This window comes from Lissotriton vulgaris, chromosome 8 (assembly GCF_964263255.1).
Source record: "Lissotriton vulgaris chromosome 8, aLisVul1.2, whole genome shotgun sequence".
NCBI classification, from domain to species: domain Eukaryota; kingdom Metazoa; phylum Chordata; class Amphibia; order Caudata; family Salamandridae; genus Lissotriton; species Lissotriton vulgaris.
This window is the reverse complement of record NC_141696.1, coordinates 980,507,460-980,524,414: the sequence shown is the minus strand read 5'-3', so window position 1 is coordinate 980,524,414 and position 16,955 is coordinate 980,507,460. Positions and strand designations below refer to the sequence as shown.

The following is a 16,955-nucleotide window of genomic DNA, read 5'->3' as shown; positions in this document are numbered from 1 at the left end:
TGGACGTGTGGCTCCCAGTGTATTTTCGATGGTATGTAACCAGTGCTTAATTTGATAATATTGAAAGTGTGCCCTGGGAGATGATGATAGTCTTGTCTACATTGGTCAAATGTTTTAAAGGTCTCTCCCACAAAGAGGTCAGCTATTGTACAACACTCTTCGGCCACCCAGGCTTGAAAAGAGTTAGGTTGTAGGGCCAGGGTGAAGCCTGGGTTACGGGTGAGGGTGTGTTGGGGAGGGGAAAGAGGTAAGCCCACGACAGATCGCTACTTTATCCCATATCTCCAGGAACATTCTTGGTGGGGTTGCAATATAGGCACTGCAAGGATGCACTCTTTTTTTAATGCACTTTTGATCGACATTGTTTGGGTGGCCAGTCGTTGCTGGGCTGCTATGGGGCCCGGAACTTGAGTCAAATGTTTTATTTATTATGGTTTACCATCTTGGGGCAAGGAAACAGGGGGGGGTAGCTTTAGGGGGAGGTGCTGGAGGGAAAGCCGCACCATACACTTTTAAATTCATGACATGGAAAATTCAAAGGATGCGAGCGGCAGCCATGCAGCACAAAATCCACATGTACCTTAAGAGGTAGGGAATTCATATAGGCATGCTACAAGAGATGTTCCTCAGGAGGATGGAGGAAGAACTCTTACATTGCTTCTGGTGGGAGTAAGTGCATGCCACAACCAAATTAGCTTTTGCACGAGGGGCACTAATATAGGTGAAAGCTGGAGTCCCCTTGGCGGCCATGGCGGGCAAATTAGACAAAGAGGGTAGGTACATCCTGGTGGAGGGTTGGTTGTGTGGAAGGCAGGTGGTTCTGGGGCGCGTGTACGTGCCAAACCAGGACCATGCCTCTTTCCTGAGCTCTCTCTGGATGCAACTGAGCCACTTGGCAGGGGGAGCCCTGCTCCTTGGAGGCGGCTTTAACTATGCACTCAACGCAGTGCTGGATCGATTGACTCCCCTACTGTCTGGGGCAGAGGGCATGAAAGTTTATATGCCACACTGGGACATGGAAGATATCTTACGCATGCAGAATGCCTTAGAGAGGGACTACTTGTACTACTCTAGCATTTGTAAACTACACACTAGACTGGATCAATACATCTGCTCGAGGGGGCTGTGCTGTTATGTAACACACACTGACTACCTCGGCTGTATGATATTGGTCACAACCCACTCATACTGTCATTCCAATTGTTAACGGAGTACCCCACGATCCCAACAAGGCAACTGCACATAGCAGACGTCGCCTTTTGGGATACACTACAAGATCAAATAGTGCAATACTTCACCACGAATCAAGGGACAGCCTTGAATAGCCTAGTAGAATGGGAGGCCTTCAAGACAATGGTGCTGGGGTACTGTATGAGTCAGAGAATAGGAATCCACCGGGAACTAGACCTCAAACTCATATGTCTCAATGACATGCACTGTAGGTAGGATAATGAACTAGACTCTGACCCAGAAGCCCTCGATTTTTAAGAAGTCAGAGAGCAATACAACACGGCCTGCAGCTCATTAGATGCCATACCTACAAAGAGTACATTAACCTTGCTCATCAAGAAGAGGGGATGACAGGGAGACTCTTGGCCTGGCTAATCTGCCCAGAGGGCAGAGGCCTCACCATCGCCCAATTGTCTCCGTGGGAAGTTATGCTCAATTCTCCCAAGGAAATAAACTCAGTGTTCTGGGAATATAATGTCTCCCTCTATCAGCTGCTGGAAGCCGACTTACCAAGGATGCCGGACATGCTCCTAAGCCGACTTGAGCTCCAGAGCCTCCAAGTGGGGGCAGCGGAGGAACTGGGTGGGTCCAATTACAGTACAGGAAACATGCTCTCTCCCTTCTCACAGTGGGAGGGAAATAGCCTGTTATCTCCTTCTATGCCGATGATGCTCAAGTGACCTGTTGACCTGCTTGCAGAACAGGGACGAGGACATAGCCCGCGCTTTGCGGCTCTTCAAGGAGTTCAGACCTTTTTGGGCCTCTGGGTCAAGAGGGCCACGACGTGTGTCTTCCCTAGCCCGCCGTCTGCCCGTCTGACATCCTCTAGGTGCCACAGACTTTCAAATACCTGGGTATTCAAATCTTTGATGTGCTCCCTAAGATCTTGTGTCCCCAATCGCTCTGACTGCCCATAATGGCGCACATAGTGCCCTCCCAAGTGGTTATGCTCCCAAGGTTACGCTACTATTTTGCAACCCTTCCTGTGAGGGTTCCGGTGCCATGGTTCAGGCAGGTAGACTCGCTCCCGAGGGAGGTATTCTGGGAGAGAGGCCACCAGAGGGTCTCATTGGCAGCCTTGACACCCACTTCTGGAGGGTGGACTGGGATTTCCAGACGTCGAACTATCTCACATAGAGGCACAACTCCAGTGGGTCATTTGATGGCTAGATAGACCAGGCTACCGGAACTGGGCCCAATTGGTTCTAAACCAAACCAGGGGTCATTGCTTGCAAAACTAATCCGGCCTGTACTAAAGATCCCACTGCCAGGACTCCTTTTGGCCACGGTCCTGACTTGTTGGCATTGCTGTCTTAAGCAAGTGGGCAGTGCAGTGCTTTATGCCACAGAGCGCCCGCTAGTGGGGCTGCCACATGGGGACCTGCACACATTCTTCAAGGCAGGGCATATGAGCTCTTGGAAGGAGGTAGGGATGGTAACAGTAAGAGACTGCTATCAATGGGTACTCAAATCTCACTGCAAGACCTGATGGAACAAACGGCCTAACAGTAGGCCAATTACTCACATACATGGCACTTTCACATACATTCTGCAAACTATGGGGACAGAGAGATAGAGAACCCATGACTCACATAGTTTTCCATCTACTACTGACGATGCCACAGGAAGACATTTGAATACATGGTTCAACAAAGCACTGAACACTATTATTAGGAAACCCCTGCAAGCTCTCTGGAGGCACTGGAACACAGAGCTAGGAAGAGATATACCTGAAACTGAATGGGGGAGAATGCCGGCATGCCAGCAGAAGGTGTCCCGCAACACACACTTTAAGTACATCCAGTAAAACTACACACACGGGACATACTTGACACCGTGCAGAATCAGGGTCATCTATGGGGGTGAACCTAGAACTTGCCCCACTGTGCTAGGCTGGACGTGGACTTCAGGCCTATGAATTGGCGGTGCATCCAACTACAGGTATGCTGGTGGATAGTCCTATCAAAGCTCAACACAACCCTGAACCACACACTGGAGAATGATATAGAGGTATACCTTTTAGGTGACTTCCCTAGACCCAAGCCTAAGAAGGTCGGAACCAGAATCCTTGACCTAGCTCTAATATTAGCAAGGAGATGAATAGCTATGGCTTGGAAGTCGACAGTGAGGCCTAAGGTAGAGACCTGGATTAGGGATGTGATGTTTTGGGCCCCAGCAGAGGAGAGAGCTCTACAGTGGGAGTAGGCCAAGGTGTACACAGAGGACCTATAGTGAAGCTATAGTCGGAGTTGTTGGACGAATGGGAGCTGCCCTCGGATGCCGAGACTCAGATGGAGAGACTTCAAGACATGGGTGGGAGCGAGGATCTGACCCCGACTGAATGACTGGGATGCCTCATTGGGTGGACATGGCAGAGTGGGTTGATTGAGCTGACGGCTGCTAGGGTAGATACTATGGGGGATGACCCGACCCGGCCTACTTGGCAGTGGGTTGGAAGCTGGGTTGCTAAGTGCTTAGATGTATATGGGTGGCTTTACCCCCCCCACTCGTGTGGCATTGACCCCCAACAACAACATAGGAGACGCATATTCCCCCCGAGATGGAATGTTTAGTATTTGGTTAGTTACTAACACCTGGTGTGTCCGGTAATCTCAGACTACCACACACTCACAGTGAAGAGAAGCAATCCCCTCAGTGGAATTGAGTTCATTGGGAAATAGCCAGTTCCAATTAAATAGACAGTAGGCGTGAGCAATGCCCTGTTTAGGCTGCTCATACACACTTGACTCATATGATTGATGGAAGGACATCGGGCACAACTGCAAAAACTGTAGAATACAATAGGGGTCATTGAATAGGAGCGAAGCCACAAAATTGTAATCCAACTGGGGTGGTAAAAACAACCATGTATTGTAAGATTGTGTAATGACTGTTGCAAATAATTGACAAATGCCAATAAAAATAAGTGTTAAAAAAGACACTGTTTTGTATTAAATGTAAAATCAAATTTGTACAAACTTACATAATCCATTGAAGTAAGAAACTGATTTTCCATTGCAACAAAATGCATTACTGAAACTTTGCACTACTTGGTAGCAGACTTGAAACTGGCCATATTATTTTGTATGACCCTCACTGAAGAATGCTTCAACAAATAGAGGGATAGGGTAAAGTATCACTCTTCAACCCCTTCTAAATATACTTAAACAACAAAAGAGTGATCATTGGTGTAAGCCCAGGTGAAAATTCAAGGTTATACTCACCAAAGAGAAAAGTGAAAATGGGGTTAGGAAAGGGTTACTGAGGGGACAATTCTTGTTTACTATGAAGAACCCTCACTCACCGACCTGGTCGGTGACATGCTTCATCATGGGGTTCCCACCGGGTAGTCCGAATGTCTGCCCGGTGTGTTACAACTCCTGATGTTACAGCAGAGCTGGTTTTAGTGTTGAGAATAGTGAGAAGTGAAGGTTTTAAAAGAAAGCAGTCTGTGTCCCAAAAAGGCTTTTTATTAAGAGACCAGCTTGCATTCATTAAAAACAAGTGAGGCAGACGCACAAAAGTCATAAAATTGAACCAGTAGTGTCCTTAGTGTGAAAAAAAGGTCGACATGTTTCTGCTCAAAGTGGCTTGTTCAGCCGAGCTTTCATCAGGACCAGAGAATGACCCGGGGCGGTATACACACGCTTAGGCGTATCCTGACCTCGGGGTTGAATTTGCTGTTGGAACTAACTCACGTTTTAGTGGACAATCCTGGAGTTTTCCAGCGTCCAATCCCTGTGAAGAGCTAAGAGATATGCAGCACACAGCAACATCAATATTAATCCATTGCTCCACACGCAATGAGTGCAAGCTCAGGCTTCCTCTTGCAACTGTGGGTTCTCGCTCATACATCTTTCACCCTTAAGACCCTGATAAGGCAGTGTGAGTTGAACATATTTAAAATGTGGTGCAATAGTGAATTATAGCAATTGCACAATCTTTCATGCATGGTTGGCTTGTAAGCATGCTTTAAACATGACAAAAATTCCAGTCTTAATTAAGTTCACTAGGACAGAGATACCATAGTTATGATCCTGTCTACTAGGTAGGTGTGGTTAATCAGTGCTTGTACTTAAACACTCATCAGAGTATTTGCCGTATCCAAAGTGGAACGGCCACCTCAGTATGGAAAAAAATGTTGTAATTGCTGAAAAGCCTTACTTGTAGACAAATTATGTCCCGCTTCTGTGGGCTCACGGCATGGGTAACCTTCACGCCAAATTTATCCTATGGAAGCATAAAACAGAATATATGGTAGTGATACTTAGTTCTCATAGTAACATTATCCCTTTATAGTGCCTTGTTCTCTTAGTATTGCAATGTTGTTAATGTTCTTGCCGAAGAAATGTATAATCACCACGAAATTTGCTCGATGATGCCAAATGTTGGAAAGAAGAAAAAGCGCACGAGACTACGTGTGGTGCAGATCATCAAACCCACACGGCGCCTCTTTTTATAGCGACTCTCAGAAGCGCACTACTCTGGGGATCAGCACATGTGGAAATGAGTGCCTGAGCTGATCACCCGCACGACAATGATACAGATAAAAGGGTATATTGAAAATGCGCCGCTCAAGTGTTATCGGACAGAGCATACCACAATATCCAAGCGCGTGGCTCTTAAACTATCTGATAGATGTGACTCGGCACTTACATCAAATTTGACCACAGCCCTCTTGCAAACCTGCTCGTAACGCGTCCGTGGCCCGAATGTTGCTGGAAAGGCACAACACGGAAGCTGAAGTGTGCAAAAGGCGGTCACGTGATTGTGACGGCATTCAATGGGCTGGCTTTAGACGCTGGCTGTGTTTCTTAAAGGGGAAAGGTCTAAATTCAGAAAACTTTATTAAGTGTGGCTACTGGGAACACAGTATTTGACCAGACTCAAGCTAAAAGCCCCAAACAAGTGCTGATTTTTTTCTGAAAACCGCAATGCGGGCTCATATTAAATGTTTGTTTCTATTGTATGTTGGTGATTAAACAATAAAATTGGGAGACTCTCACACAACTAAGGGAGACAGTCTACCTGTTTCAAGACCGCAGTATAGGTTTAGCTAAGTGATTGCTCCTATTACCTTGATTTTAAACTAAAGTCAGGGGGCATTATCTCTCCTATCTTGTCCATGTGTACCCCATTAAAAACAGTAAGTAGGGTGAGAGTTGCAACAACCCTATTAATAAAGGTGGACTAATGCTCTCGTAAGGCTATGGTGAAATTAGGATCTTTGGACTAATGAAACCCTGTAGGGAAGTTTTATCTATCACCGTCGTATCATGGTGCCCCAAGGGATATTATTGATCAGTCCCGTTTGGTGAGTGGACAGACGATAAATCCACTGTTGCTCTTTTTCAAACAGGAGATCTTGCGACCCTGAGTAGTTCTGGAGTTGTTCAATTATGGTCAATCTGACGTCTTCCGTGGTGTGCTTGAATTGCAGGAAATGCGCATTCTGATAGATACATCTGCCAGTGGATTCCTCACCTTGTGAATATCCCCTTGCGTCAGCAACATTGGGAAATTCTTTTCGTAGTTTCGAGCCGACGTGGACTTGGACGTCATAGAGACACGGCATCGCATGCGACGCCGCTGACGTCACCGACGCCCATAATAGGCCCACGCCGGTGTGATGACATCAGTTCCCTTTTTTCCGCATCGTCGAGGCTAACGGTTTCGAGAATCTCAGTAGCCAACTGGTGACTTTGTTGCCCTATTATTCGCTTTCTGCTTCTTTATTTCTTGTCTCTTCACAAAGTCGACAAAGAAGACCGGCTTCAAGCCCTGCAGGGAGTGCGGGAAAATGATGTCCATAACTGACCCGCACGAGGACTGCATTTGGTGTTTGAGCTCTGATCACGATGTGGACGGATGTTCATCTTGTCGGATGATGAACCCGAAGGCCCTGAGAGAAAGAGAAACCAAACTCCTGGTAGCGAAGCTGAAGGCTGACAAGGGAAAATCTTCGAGGTCTCGCTCTCGAAGGGCGAGGTCGAGGTCGAGATCGAAGTCAAGATCCAGATCTCGAGAGGAGTCGGCTTCGAAGTCCCCTTCAGACCATGCATCGAAGTCAAGAAGGAGACATAAGAAGAAGAGGCATGATTCCCGATGTCATTCCAGTAAGGAGTCGGGCTCGAGGTCAATGTCGCAGAAGAAGGTACGTTCTAAGGTCGTCACGCTTGATGTCTCGGATCATGAAGGTGAGGCCTCGCCTTCGGAGTCGCAGGTACAGTCGCCGGCTCCGGCTTCGAATCCGTCTCCGGCGCCGTCCCCGGCCCGGGAAGAGGAAGAAGTTCATGTGGATGTGGATTCTGCGCCTTTTGAAGAGCCGACTCCGAACCTTCCACAAGATCAGCCTGAGGGTTTTCAGCCACCCTTCCCAGCACCAGGCCGGGACCCGTCAGCATTTTTAAACGCTATGTATGGCTTCTTTTCAAGGGCGTGGTACCCCTCTGGCGCACCTTTGGGTCCCATGGGTCTTCTGGCCTTCAATTTAGGAGTCCCTCACTCCTATCCTCCTGCTCCATTCATGCCCTATATGCCGGCTCCGACGCCGCATTGGCAATTCCCGGCTCCGCCGAGGTCGGCGACGCTGGTTCCGGCGTTGCCCACTCCAGATTGACCTCGAGAGCATCCCACTGGGCTGTCGCGTTCTAATCTAGGACCCCGATCAATACTGTGACCTTATGCCCCTATACAGCTATAATCCATTTATTCCCCTATAATGGCATAAACGATCAAGAGCAATATTCAGAAACTCGTCTCTTGCCTCACACGATCAGAGCCACATTTCAGAATCTCTTCCTCTGCAGCTTCCTCTGCAGCTCATTAGAGCAAATGACACAGCAGAAGCCACTATCTAAGATTCCTAGATTACACTCCGAGTTCTTCAACAAGATAAAAACTCAGCAACCTGGGAAAGCCCGGCTTGCTATGTTTTGATTAGTAATAGAACTCTAATAAGCACTAAGAGACGATCACTTCCTAGTGACATCTTTATTGACGTCTTATGTCCAAAAACTTACGTCAAACCAGGCTCCTTTCAGGTATAAATATACCAACGTTGCCTTAAGCAAACGCTGATGCTGATGCTATCGCTGCCTCAACGACATCGATGATAGCAATGGTGTGGTGAACATAGGAGCTGAACAGCTGTCCCCCTGCAGAGCCCAGCAGATACAAGCTGCCCACGGACGCTGCCCCTCCTCCTCTTCCTCGACGCGCTGAGAAAGACGCTGTCTTTTCTCCTGCAGAGAAAATCCAGCTCCGGCGTTTCCTGCCCACTCTTGCGAGTAACTGGGATATCGAGTCCTGGAAGGAGATACAAGACCTCCAACATTCTATTCCAGAGGTATGGTGTTGACTAAACCCTTAAAGAGAATTCTTGAAGCAAACCTTGGCAAAACCAACTTAACTAAAACTGCTACTTACTTACTCCCTTCCAAGTATTAGGCTTAGGTCAGGTACACTGGGGTAGGCGTAGTTAGAAGCACCAGTTGAGTACGTTAGCCTAATGTATGTATGAATGTATATATGTTTTATTCATTTTAAACCATTGTATGGCTAAGAAACCATATCAATGCTTTTACAGTATTATTTTGCAATGCTCATTTTACTGTACGCACTTTTTATAATAACTAGTCTTGCAATTGTGGCAATTCATTTCTTTTGAACGAGAAGAAAGACTGTTCAATAAATAATACCTTTTTATTGAAAACGCCCATCTCTCTATTCTCTGCATTTTGGTGAAAGTAATCTGCACAAAACTGACTGAGTAAAATAACTGTCTATTGTTTCACACGACTCTAGAGATTGACTCTTATTCTAAGGAGCAAAGTTGTCATGTTTATGCGGTTGTTGGAAAACTGAATCCCTTCTTGTCTGTACAAGGGAAGCTGATCACTTCCTATTCAGTCAAGAAAGTTTCCAGTGACCTCTGAGCTAGTTGGTAACAAACCCAATTAAGTTTAGCATAGTAAGTGGAGACCTGGAAGATCCGCACTTCCACGTCTATACTACTGTTTATGTTATTCCAATGCGCAGGGCCTATTGGGAAAATAGGAATTACACTACAGGGCCATCGAATTCGATACCGGCGTCGATCCCGACTCCTTTGGAGCATTTGGTGGATCCGACTGCGAAGCGTGTAAAGGAGAGGTCCAGAAGGGAAGCACAACGCCTTTTGGAAGAGCAAAGGTATATAGAATCACATCCTGATATGGAGGAAGGTGAATTGGGGGAGGACTGTTTTGAGGATCTGACTGACGCTGGTAGCCTGGATTTCTCTCCAGAGTGGGAGTTGCCATCAGGCTCAGATGCACCTTTAAAGGACGTCCAGCCTTATCATGTAGTGATGAGGAAGGCGGCAGAACTTCGGCAATTGACTTTACCAACAGTGGAGTTTAAGTCCAATCTTCTTACAAAAGTTTTGCATTCACCTAGCTCTGTGGTGGAACCATTGCTTCCGTTTAATGATGCCTTAACGGAACCTATTATGGAGGTGTGGAAAAAACCACTGTCAGCTCCTGCAGTATCCAAGAGTGTGGCGAGAAGGTACAGGGTTGCACTTGAAGACCCTGCTTTTCTGACGTCTCATCCATCACCTGAGAGTCTAGTCATTCAAGCAGCCTGTTCCAAAAAGAATGTGAGTGCCTTTCCTCAAGTGCCCGGTGAAAAAGAGGCTAAGAAACAGGAACAGGTGGCTAAAAAGACCTTCTCCTCTGCAAGTATGGCATTGAAGTCAACTAATGCCACTTGCCTAATGGGGAGGTATGTGCATGCCCTTATGGATACTATGCGTACTTTAGCTCCTAAGATTCCTGATGTCAACAGGAAGGATTTTGAGAGGTATTATCAGATGCACAGGCTGCGGCACGTCAAGTGATAGAGAGTGGTTTGGACACTGCAGACTCAGTGGCACGTATCATGGTCACTGCAGCTGCCACTAGGAGATTGGCTTGGCTGAAATCTTCAGACTTTTCGGCCGATGTTCAGGCGGCTTTGCTGGATCTGCTGCTTGATGGTTCTGGACTCTTTGGCAAGAAAGCTGATACGGCCTTGGAGAGATTTAAAGACAGTAGAGCAACTGCTAAATATTTAGGTCTCCAGATCAGAGGTTCTTCGGCCAGGAGATTCAGAGGTTTTGGACGCTCTTCTTTTCGGAATTACCGACAAGGTCAGCAGAAGCAACAACAACAGCAGCAGCAGAATCCCTTGTACAGATCTTACAGGAGAAAGCAAAGAGCTCGTCCTCGTGGACGTCAGGCCTCTTCCTCCTCCACCTCCTCCAACCACCCAGCCTCAGAAAAGCAGCCCTAGATCCGCCATTCAGGGTCATGAGGGTCCGGAGGGGGGTCGGCTTACCCACTTTCTATGGGATTGGGAATCGGTTACATCAGATCTTTGGGTTATCGATCTCGTAGAAAATGGGTATGCCCTTCCCTTTCGGGAATTCCCTCCCAATTACCCTCCTTTCCAAGGTTTTTGCACAGAGGAACATCTGTTGCTTCTACAGGAGAAAGTGCAGACTCTATTAAGAAAGGGTACGATAGAGGTGGTCCCGGAGCAGGAAAGGGGTCAGGGATGCTACTCCCAGTATTTCCTGATTCCCAAGAAGGATGGCAGACTTCGTCCAATCCTGGATCTCAGGATCTTGAATCTCTATCTGAAACAAGAGAAATTCAAGATGCTCACCCTTGCTCAGGTTCTTCAAGCGCTGCTGGAAGAAGACTGGATGGTGTCGCTCGACTTGCAGGATGCGTATTTTCACATCCCAATCCTGAAGTCGCACAGGAAGTATCTCCGTTTTACGGTGGGGTCGCAACACTATCAGTTTGCGGTCCTTCCTTTTGGAATTACTACTGCGCCTCGAGTCTTTACCAAGGTGATGGCGGTGGTGGCAGCACATCTCAGAAGGTCGGGGATTCCAGTATTCCCCTATTTGGACGACTGGCTAATCAAAGCAGGTTCGTCAGAGAGAGTGCTCCAACATCTGCAAGAGACAACCCAGTTGTTGTACAGGTTGGGTTTTTCGATAAATGTACCCAAGTCTCCCCTGGTGCCCTCCCAGCGCATCCTGTTCATAGGTGCTGTACTGGACACAACTGTATGTTGTGCATTCCTTCCGCCTCAAAGGATTCGCGACATTCAGGAAATGATTCCTTTATTTTTCAATGGAGCGGTCGTTCTAGTCCTGAAGGTCCTTCTCCTGCTCGGTCTGATGGCTTCATGCATTATGTTGGTCAACCATGCACGCTGGCACATGAGGGCACTCCAGTGGTGCCTCCGCAGCCAGTGGTATCAGCGCAACGGAGATCTCAGGGAGTCAGTGAGGATCTCCAGAGAAGCTGCAGCGGATCTGTCTTGGTGGGGCGTAGAAGGCAACCTGTCTCATGGGAAGCCTTTTCAACTGCCTCCTCCGGTGGCCACAGTAATAACGGATGCATCCACTCTAGGGTAGGGTGCTCACCTGGGGGACCTGGAGGTCAAAGGTCTTTGGTCTCCAGAGGAAAGGTTGCCTCATATCAACCTTCTGGAATTGCTGGCGATACGTTTGGTGCTCAAGGCCTTCCTCCCTTCCCTTCATGGTCGGTCAGACCAAGTCCTGACGGACAACACGACCGCGATGTGGTACATCAACAAGCAGGGAGGAGTGGGGTCGCAGTGTCTCAGCAGGGAGGCTTTGCAACTCTGGTCCTGGGTTCAGGACCATCAGATTTGTCTGATGGCAAATCATCTGGGCGGAGTTCTGAACGTTCGTGCGGACACTCTCAGTTGGCAGTTCTCGGCCGACCACGAGTCGAGGCTCCATCCAGAGGTAGTTCATGGCATCTTTCAGATGTGGGGAACTCCTCGGGTGGACCTGTTCGCCACTCTCGAGAATGCTCACTGCCTGTCTTTTTGCAGTCTCCAGTATCCGATGCAAGGAGCCTTGGGGGACGCGTTTCAGTTGAGTTGGGGAAGACAACTCCTTTACGCATTTCCCCCCATACCTTTGATTCCTTGGTTTCTGAGGAAGATTCGTCAAGCCCGGGCCCAAGTTATATTGGTCGCCCCGGGTTGGCCAAGAAGGGTGTGGTACACGGATCTTCTCCACCTCTCCTCTCACCCGCCGCTCCGTCTCCCTCTCAGGGCAGACCTCCTCTCTCAGATGGAGGGGCAGGTTCTACACCCTCACCTCCAGACATTACACTTTCATGCCTGGAGATTGAACGGGGCAACCTGAATTCCTTTTCTATCCCACACGATGTAGTGGATGTCATTCTTTCTGCTAGATGTGACTCCACTAAGTCCATCTATTCATATAGATGGTCTAGATTTGTCACCTGGTGTGGAGAGAAATCTGTAGACCCTTTGAAAGCCCATTTATCTGATATTCTCCAGTTTGCTCTCTCTTTGGAGCAGCAAGGGCTTGCTGTTGCCACAGTCAAGGGTTATCTTTCGGCTTTGTCCGCATTTCTATGTTTGCCGGACCAGCCGTCTCTTTTCAAATCTCCTGTAGTTTTAAGATTTTTGAAGGGTCTCACTAATAAATTCCCTCCTACTCCCTTTATTGTGCCTCAATGGGACTTAAATCTTGTCTTAACATACTTGATGGGTGCTCCCTTTGAGCCCTTACACAAGTGTCCTATGAGGCTTTTGACTTTTAAAACAGTCTTCCTGGTTGCAATTACCTCAGCAAGGAGAGTAAGTGAGCTTCAGGCTCTTAGTTCCAAGCCCTCATTCTTGACCATTCATGCCGAACGAATGGTTCTTAGGACCAGGGCTGCTTTTCTCCCTAAGGTGGTTACTCCTTTCAACCTTGGTCAATCCATTACCCTCCCTACCTTTTATCCTTCACCACACCCTTCCAAGGAGGAGGAGAGGTTACACCGTCTGGACCCTAGGAGGGTGGTGAGCTTTTATCTGGACAAAACTAAAGATTGTTGAGTGGATGACCAGTTCTTTATTGGGTTAACTGGCTGCAAGAAAGGAAGAGCGGTTCATAAAAGAAGAAACCAAAATGGGCGCGACACTGCTGGCCTCTCCACCGGATCGCCCCTCTGCATCCTGGTATTTGTAGTGCGAGTAGCACAAAGAACCGGAAAGTTCAAAGTATATCACCTTGGTTGGTGCAAGTCTGTTCTAGAAAGTTCAATCATCTCTAGACCGGAGACATGGCCCGGGTTTCGGGATTTATATCCCTCATCAGTAGAGAAAGTTCAGGGGTGGTGAAGAAAGCCGCTGTAGAACCGTCAAGGGCTTCGTTGCCTGCTCGGCACGCAGGTGCGTCTCCAAAAGCTCGTCAGCTTAGGGGGCTCGCAAAAGCCCTTAAGTAGAAACCAAAATGGGCGCGACACTGCTGGCCTCTCCACCGGATCGCCCCTCTGCATCCTGGTATTTGTAGTGCGAGTAGCACAAAGAACCGGAAAGTTCAAAGTATATCACCTTGGTTGGTGCAAGTCTGTTCTAGAAAGTTCAATCATCTCTAGACCCGAGACATGGCCCGGGTTTCGGGATTTATATCCCTCATCAGTAGAGAAAGTTCAGGGGTGGTGAAGAAAGCAGCCGTAGAACCGTCAAGGGCTTCGTTGCCTGCTCGGCACGCAGGTGCGTCTCCAAAAGCTCGTCCGCTTAGGGGGCTCGCAAAAGCCCTTAAGTAGAAACCAAAATGGGCGCGACACTGCTGGCCTCTCCACCGGATCGCCCCTCTGCATCCTGGTATTTGTAGTGCGAGTAGCACAAAGAACCGGAAAGTTCAAAGTATATCACCTTGGTTGGTGCAAGTCTGTTCTAGAAAGTTCAATCATCTCTAGACCCGAGACATGGCCCGGGTTTCGGGATTTATATCCCTCATCAGTAGAGAAAGTTCAGGGGTGGTGAAGAAAGCCGCCGTAGAACCGTCAAGGGCTTCGTTGCCTGCTCGGCACGCAGGTGCGTCTCCAAAAGATCGTCAGCTTAGGGGGCTCGCAAAAGCCCTTAAGTAGAAACCAAAATGGGCGCGACACTGCTGGCATCTCCACCGGATCGCCCCTCTGCATCCTGGTATTTGTAGTGCGAGTAGCACAAAGAACCGGAAAGTTCAAAGTATATCACCTTGGTTGGTGCAAGTCTGTTCTAGAAAGTTCAATCATCTCTAGATCCGAGACATGGCCCGGGTTTCGGGATTTATATCCCTCATCAGTAGAGAAAGTTCAGGGGTGGTGAAGAAAGCCGCCGTAGAACCGTCAAGGGCTTCGTTGCCTGCTCGGCACGCAGGTGCGTCTCCAAAAGCTCGTCAGCTTAGGGGGCTCGCAAAAGCCCTTAAGTAGAAACCAAAATGGGCGCGACACTGCTGGCCTCTCCACCAGATCGCCCCTCTGCATCCTGGTATTTGTAGTGCGAGTAGCACAAAGAACCGGAAAGTTCAAAGTATATCACCTTGGTTGGTGCTAGTCTGTTCTAGAAAGTTCAATCATCTCTAGACCCGAGACATGGCCCGGGTTTCGGGATTTATATCCCTCATCAGTAGAGAAAGTTCAGGGGTGGTGAAGAAAGCCGCCGTAGAACCGTCAAGGGCTTCGTTGCCTGCTCGGCACGCAGGTGCGTCTCCAAAAGCTCGTCAGCTTAGGGGGCTCGCAAAAGCCCTTAAGTAGAAACCAAAATGGGCGCGACACTGCTGGCCTCTCCACCGGATCGCCCCTCTGCATCCTGGTATTTGTAGTGCGAGTAGCACAAAGAACCGGAAAGTTCAAAGTATATCACCTTGGTTGGTGCAAGTCTGTTCTAGAAAGTTCAATCATCTCTAGACCCGAGACATGGCCCGGGTTTCGGGATTTATATCCCTCATCAGTAGAGAAAGTTCAGGGGTGGTGAAAAAAGCCGCCGTAGAACCGTCAAGGGCTTCGTTGCCTGCTCGGCACGCAGGTGCGTCTCCAAAAGCTCGTCAGCTTAGGGGGCTCGCAAAAGCACTTAAGTAGAAACCAAAATGGGCGCGACACTGCTGGCCTCTCCACCGGATCGCCCCTCTGCATCCTGGTATTTGTAGTGCGAGTAGCACAAAGAACCGGAAAGTTCAAAGTATATCACCTTGGTTGGTGCAAGTCTGTTCTAGAAAGTTCAATCATCTCTAGACCCGAGACATGGCCCGGGTTTCGGGATTTATATCCCTCATCAGTAGAGAAAGTTCAGGGGTGGTGAAGAAAGCCGCCGTAGAACCGTCAAGGGCTTCGTTGCCTGCTCGGCACGCAGGTGCGTCTCCAAAAGCTCGTCAGCTTAGGGGGCTCGCAAAAGCCCTTAAGTAGAAACCAAAATGGGCGCGACACTGCTGGCCTCTCCACCGGATCGCCCCTCCTACTCCCTTTATTGTGCCTCAATGGGACTTAAATCTTGTCTTAACATACTTGATGGGTGCTCCCTTTGAGCCCTTACACAAGTGTCCTATGAGGCTTTTGACTTTTAAAACAGTCTTCCTGGTTGCAATTACCTCAGCAAGGAGAGTAAGTGAGCTTCAGGCTCTTAGTTCCAAGCCCTCATTCTTGACCATTCATGCCGAACGAATGGTTCTTAGGACCAGGGCTGCTTTTCTCCCTAAGGTGGTTACTCCTTTCAACCTTGGTCAATCCATTACCCTCCCTACCTTTTATCCTCCACCACACCCTTCCAAGGAGGAGGAGAGGTTACACCGTCTGGACCCTAGGAGGGTGGTGAGCTTTTATCTGGACAAAACTAAAGATTGTTGAGTGGATGACCAGTTCTTTATTGGGTTAACTGGCTGCAAGAAAGGAAGAGCGGTTCATAAAAGAAGTCTTTCAAGATGGATCATCCTCTGTATAAAGATCTGCTACTCTTTGGCCGGTAAGGAACCTCCAGAGGGTATAAGGGCTCATTCTACAAGAGCTAAGTCGTCAACCTCAGCTTTGTCTAGAGGTGTTTCTGTAGAGGATATTTGTAGGGCACCAACTTGGTCCTCCCTCCACACTTTCGCGAAGCATTACTGCTTGGATACCGAGGTGAGGAGGGACGGCCACTTTGCGCGTTCTGTCCTCCAGGATTTCCTGGTATAGCAGGGTGGACACCCTCCTCCGAGAGATGGGACTGCTGTGGGACTCTATTCACAAGGTGACAGATGTATCTATCAGAAGAACAAGTTACTTACCTTCGGTAACGCTTTTTCTGGTAAATACAGTATCTGTCTGTGGATTCCTCACTGACCCACCCGCCTCCCCGTTGTCCACTCTTCTATACCAGAGTAACTGTATTGTATTTGTTTTATGGTAAAAGAAAATGTGTTATTTCGAATGTTTTCTTACATATGCTTCACACTGTGTGTGTTACCTTGACTTTTGTGTACTGTGTATACTATGTATATTTCCCCACCCCGGTCACAGTCGGAGTCCCCTAAGGTTCAACCCTGTCCCCCACTCTCTTTAATCTTTACCTAGAGCCACTCACCGAAGTTTTCCTTTCCGCCAACATCTCCTACCATATGTATGCGGACGACATCCAAATATACATCAACATCTCTCTTTACTCAATGAGATCCTCTCCCTAAACGAGACCCTGAAACTAACTGTCCAATGGCTAGCCAATAACCAACTCAAACTGAATGCAAAGAAAATAGAATTTCTCCTAATCTCCCCATCAAAAGCCAACCCGGAGATTCAGATGTGGATTAAGGCCATCACAACCCTGAACTGCCCACCAACCATTGTGGACTCTGCCAAATCCATGGGCATAATACTCGACTGTAACCTGAATGTGAGAGACTA

At 48.2% G+C, this 16,955-nt stretch overlaps 1 protein-coding gene across 6 annotated transcripts in view; it reads left to right on the top strand.

Annotated features, from left to right (window-relative positions):
* SCEL (sciellin) overlaps positions 1-16,955 on the top strand; it is a 444,440-nt gene that overhangs the window by 318,850 nt on the left and 108,635 nt on the right. The window lies entirely within an intron of this gene.